The sequence below is a fragment of the Antechinus flavipes genome, chromosome 3 (assembly GCF_016432865.1).
Source record: "Antechinus flavipes isolate AdamAnt ecotype Samford, QLD, Australia chromosome 3, AdamAnt_v2, whole genome shotgun sequence".
NCBI classification, from domain to species: domain Eukaryota; kingdom Metazoa; phylum Chordata; class Mammalia; order Dasyuromorphia; family Dasyuridae; genus Antechinus; species Antechinus flavipes.
The window spans coordinates 258,297,621-258,304,095 of NC_067400.1; positions in this window are offsets into that span (position 1 = coordinate 258,297,621).

Genomic DNA, 6,475 nt, shown 5'->3' on the forward strand with positions numbered 1-6,475 from the left:
ATACTTCCTGGTAAACAGAAGGAGAAGAAATGGAAGAAATGGAAGCAGTATCAGATTTTACATTCTTGGGTTCCAAAATCATTGCAGAGGACAATTGCAGCCATGAAATTAAAAGACATTTGGCTCCTTGGAAGCAAAGCTATGGCAAATCTAGAAAGCATATTAAGAAACAAAGATATCACCTTATTGACAAAGATCCATATAGTCAAAACTATGTTTGTTCCAGTAGCAATGTATGGCTGTGAATGTTGGGACTATAAGGAAAGTTGAGTGTTACAGTAATTATACTTTCAAATTGTAGTGCTGGAGAAGACTTTTGAGACTCTCTTGGACAGCAAGATCAAATCAGTCAATGAAATTCTTGAAGAAATTAATTCAGACTATTCACTGTAGGGTCAAATACTGAAGGTGAAGCTTAAATACTTTGGCCATATGAGAAGACAAGACTCATTGGAAAAGATTTTGTTGTTGGGAAAGATTGAAAGCAAAAGGAAAAGGGGATTATAGAGGATAAGATGGATAAATAATATCAAGGAAACAATAAACATGAAACTTGGGCAGAATTTGAGAGACAGTGGAAAAGAGTATCTATATATAAATCTGGTATGCTATGGTCCTTGGGGTCATGAAGAGTCATAACTGAACAACAAAGATAATTACAAACCTTAAAATGCTATATATATATATATTTCAATCATATTTTATAATTTTACTTCTTTTCAAAAGATTTTTTAACTTCTTGAACTCTAGGTTTGCATTTCCAACTGTTGATAGGACATTTCCACTTTGAGTGAGTGTATCTGGAGTCAGAAAACTCAGGTTCATATCCCACTTTTGCCATTTATTGCGTAAAATGACCCTAATGAGTTAATCACTTCCCCTCTGGAACACTGTTTCATTATTTATAAATGGTTTCGATGACAGCATCAAACCATCTATGGTTTACTCTAAATCCTTGATCTTTCTGGGAGTCTGGGGAAGAGAGTCTACAAAAAAAATTAGAATAGTTCCAAAAGGAAAATATTATTTTTGAAAGTCTTAGGGAAGGGGGAAGAAATTATTTTCCTTTTCCCCTTGGGTACCCATCTTCTTGCTCCTAGCCAGAACTCAGGCTATTAGAAATAAATAACAATAGCATGCAATTTGGATGGCATTTTAACATTTAAAAATCACTTTTGACTATGGTAAGCTGAGAATTGAATCTAAAGGTCAGACAATAGATGACAAACAGTGCAGCTAGTTGAAATCTCAGGGAAATGACCTACAGAACAGGTTGGGACTTTGGGATAAAGCAGTCAGGAGGAATCTTGAAGAGTATATTGAAGAGTCCCCTACCTTACATTATGTTGCCTTCTTATACTTGACAGAACAGGGGAAAGGCTGCCTCCATTGGGGGTTACTATGTTATTTTGTTTGGAAACAGAAAGACTGTACTTCCTAGATTCTTGTGTAGCACTGCTGCTGGAGAACTCCCCAAATTTACAGAAAGGCATCCTTTGTTGGCTATTTTTAATATAACAAGCCCCCATCAGTGTCTTTCTCATTAACTATTAGCCAAAAGATACAATTAGTTCTTAATAGAAGATATTTACTATGATGGTATAGCAATTATAAAAATTCGATCCCAAAAATTCAGGGTGTGCTATTGCACAAATATGCACAATTTTCATGGGAATAGAGTGAATTCAAATTTAAGAATATAATGGTAGTGATGCACATTTCTATCATACACATGTGGCAAAGGTAATTATGTTTAAAACTGGTAACCTCTTAAACACTTTCTGCTAATGGTAGGAAAGCAGAAGACAGAAATCCCCTCCTTCTACACCTTAGAGGCATCTTTTCCATGTATACTCTGAGCCTGTAAGCCTTAAAACCCAGGCATTAGCTATTAAAAATCACAAAATGTGGTTCCAGTTGTAATTTTGTTGTTAATTTACCACCTGATACCATACTAAATAAACCTTGTGACTATATTATGAGGGAGAGGGAAGGGGAGAGGAATCATTTCCTGCCTCCTTTATACTACTTGTTTATTATAACTTTTCTCATTAAAAACAACTCTCTGTTGCTTGCTTGCTTATCTGGATTTCCAATGCTTCACAAAATCAGATTTGATCCTCATCTCAAACAAGAAGGGAAGGAATGGAAACAAGTACTTATTGAATGACCACAATGAGCCAGACTTTATAGATATTACTAAATTTGATCTTCACAACAACACTGAGAAGTAGGTGTTTTTATTATTCTCATTTTATAATTGAAATCACTGAGGTAAACAGGTTAAGTGACTTGCCCAGAATTATACAACAGGCAAGTGTCAGAGATTGGATTTGAACTCATATCTTCCTGACCTTAGGTCAATAAACTCATTGGTGTTTCACAATACAGATATAGTAATTAAACTCTTATTTTACATATGAGTAAATCACTTGGAGTTAGAGAAGTGACATTTGTAAGATTACATGTATAACAAGTCTTCCAACTATAAATCTAGTGTATTTTCAATTATGCAATTGATATATGAAAAGTTTAAGAGAATAGTTTCTGGGTAATTATTTTAATAAAAGAGGTCAGTGACACTCTCAAATGCTAAAGACCACTTATAGAACTGAATGAAATGGGAAACTGAGGACTTCTCAGAATAATAATTGCAGGAAATTCAAGAGTCAGTACCAAGGATCTGTTAGTCATTAAGGCTCTGAGAAGAAGAGCAAAAGAATTGCTCTTCTAGCAGAAATACCTGAGATAACCTCCTGGACCTTTACTTAACTGCTTAGAGAAAAGCATACCTAATTATTTAATGGCCTGGAGATATTCAAGAAGTCTCTAAACTAGCTATCTCTATTTATTGATTGAGTAAGCCTTAGGTAAATTAAGTCTCCTTGGTTATTCTATAAACCTTCTAACTCCTCTGGCTTAATGGATTACTTACCTCTAAATAAATCTCCTTATTGTGAGGGATTAAGTGGTTTCTCATAAAATGATTAACTAAAGTAGACTGACCCTATAACCTAAACTTAGTTTTTGAAGGTCTGATGGATTTAGAAAATGAAATTCTTTAGACAAACCTTATAATAGAATGCTCATACTAGCTCAAGTAAGCATTTGTAAACCTTGTAAAACTGACCACCACCATAAACTTAGGCAAGCACACCTGCAAGCATTTGTAACTGTTCACCATAAACTTAGATAAACACATCTGCAATAAGTCAACTATGTCAGCCTGACTAGAATTTAGCAAACCTGTGCTACTTCCATCTAAGCAGGCAGTGAAAATTAACCGGATAAGGGGGGGTTAGGGATGTCATGGATTCTTGTGGTTTTTGACTATATATTTGTCCTTAACTTCTGTGAAATCGGCCTTTTCTCTGTGTAGGACTCTAGTGAGTGGACTATCCACGTCTCACAAGATTCTAATAAAGCTTCCATCTTCACTTTGAGAAATCTCTGAGTAGTTATTCTAAGTTAGGACTTGCTGTACCCCATAGAACCTATTTAGTGCTTAAATGCCCTTGTAAGAATAGGTGTTTTTGAGAGTGGCAATCAATTCTGACTGGTTAACAATAAGGATAAGACATGGGCTTATTTTAATTAGGGACTAGGGGACTCTGATCACTCTTGCCTTGGGTAATCTAAACAAATGATCTATCTTCCAATCCTTCCCACACTCAAGCCTGAGCAAAACACTAAGGGGAATGAGCAAAAAACTCAAAAAACAAAAAAACAAATAGGGGAGATGGGTAAGGTCTGAACAAGATTAAGAGAAAATTAATCCTGTCTCATTATCAGCTATGTCCTTTAGATGTTGGGTAGTCTAGTAGAGAATAAGGAAATAGGGAGGAAAAAAAAATTCTGGATCTTCCCCCAATTATTGGTTATTTAATTATTTCTCTCGCTTTCTGATTGGATTATCTTTGAAGTGAAAGCCTGGAGTTAGTCATGATCTCCTTATAATCCCAATAAGAAACATGTAAGTTATTTGAGATTTAATATCTCCATTATACTCTTTCAATTCCACCGTTCCCCAAACTTGCACTCACTGATTGGATTTCCCATAAAACTTCTACCTCAAATTCTATTGGTAAAATAGTAGATGTTTACTTCCCACAAGATGGTTCATGAGCTCCCTTCACTGTCATTAACAATGAAGCAAAAGCTTATAAAACTATTACTTACTTGTATAGCATTTAAAAAATTATTTGGTGCAAAATATTTAATCTTGTGTGTGTGGGGGGCAAGTGATATGATTTTTCAGAGACTATCGGCTAAAGTAAGTGAAAAGTTAGGCTTTAGTTTTGATTTCCTAGAAATCATGTGACCTTGAATTGTAACTTTTTGCTTACTTACCTCATCTCTAGTCAGCCCCTGATCACCCCACCTTCCAATTAAGGGAAAAGTAACCATAAGACCCAATCTACATTTTGCATAAGCGGATTTTGGGGAGGGGTTGGGTAGTGCTTGCTTATTTAACTGAACTCTTCTGTGAAATCTGACCTCTTCCTTCTGGAGTTACCAGGAGTGGGGAGTGCCTGCTTCTGTCCAGATTCTGATAACTTTCTACCTTCACTTTGAGAGATCTCCAAGTAGTCATTTTGGGTTAGGGTCTCTGTACCCACGCGTTCTTCTCAATCTAAGGCAAATATTCCCACAAATACAGTGTCCATTAGGCAGAATAGTCATAAATTAAAAGTAATTTTTAGTTAGGACACAAAATCTCTTGGTAGATTTCTCAACAAGTTCATCACAAACCTTGGCCTGATTGACCACAAGCTTGTTCATCACAATACAGAATCTTTTGGATTCCAATCTGTTGGATTCCCTAAACTTATTTATTGATGAGTATTTGTACCCTCCACCACCTCCGGATTAAATTAGTTACAACACTCAACTGGGGATATTTACTTGTGCTCTTTCAGAAATGGGTGACTTTGGAAGTTTTTTCTTTTCTATATCCTTGACCCTGTTTAGGTTTGGGCCTCCTAAGTGCTAAGAGATCTCACCCAATTTAGTTTTATCATCAGAAATACATTTCCCAAATCTTCATCTCCACAAGCTAGGTCATGAATGGTCCTTTGCAATAATTACCAAATAGCTATAAAGTTCAGGATACTCTTAAAACTTTAATGTTCCACTGCTCTGTAAAAATGAGTGGCTGGAGAATATTCTTGCCTACAATAATTCACTCAAATTAGAAAGGATCTTGTCCTTCAAAATGTAAATTTCAAATCTGTTGGACTAAAAGGGATGTGGACTTTTATAGAAAGCTGAATATAGTAAATGCATTACTTAATATAAAATTTCTGAATTGTGCTAATTTTGAAGTGGGCTAAAAAGGGATAATCTAGTTCAATATAGCATGACATAGTGTAGGGGTAGGGAACTGATGTTGGAGTCACAAAGATCTGGATTTCACTCTAAGTTATGTAGGCAAGCCATAACCCTTCTGTGTTTCATCATTTTAAAATTAGACATTTTTACTTTTATAGGGTTTTTGAGAGGATCAAATGAAAAAGGTATTTAGAAATGATTTATATGTGTTAATCCACAATAAAAATGTCAACTATTATTGTATTATTACCAAATGCATAGGAAGAGTAGTTTGTTAAAATTCAGATAGGAAAAAATTAGCAAGATAATATCAAATCATTTTATATGGTGATCTTTTCTCTTGGAATCTGGCTTTATAAACTGTACTCTTTTTCATTCCATATAATCCCATGGGACATCTGGATAAGGACTTAACATATTCAATCTCTTCTTAAAATTTTCTAAGGATAGGAACCTCTCTTTTTGGGGGCAACCCATTTTCATTTATAGCTTTATGTACTAGCTGTTTTATCGCCACCCACATAGCTAGCATTTTTACTGTAAATCCAGGTAAATTCACGAAAGGAAAAAAAACCCAAAAACACTGAACAAAGTGAGAAAAAAAATTTAGTTTCATCTATTTCTGAGAATTTTAAAAATACAGTCTGGATTCCCTGTCCATTCCACATATAACCTCATGCCACACAGCTTTCCTCGTCCCATACAACCTTGAACTCAATTTTCTCTCCCTGCATTGACACAGTGTTCTGGTTTTCAGTTTAAAATGAATGCCATCTCCAAACAATCTTAGATTTGCTTTCTTCAGGAAGGAGGGTAAGATTTCAGTAGCTCAGGTCTCTTGGCATTGATAGCTAAGAATTTGAAAAGCAAAGTTCAGCAAAACAGAGTCAGAATATTGATTTGAGGTAAAATTAATCTGGAACAGCAAACTAAGATTTAGCTATTGTTTTCCTTTAGCTAATATCGTTTTGCTTAAATGTACAGTAAGTTGCAAATAGAATGTCAAAACATTTTTCAAGGTGAGAGTCTCCTTGAACTTGGCTTGGTGATCAGATCAACATCATTCCTCATTTCTCACTCACTAGTTTGCAGGTTGAAAACTTTAAGGTACTCTGCACTTTCAAGAACAATATGCCTCATTCCC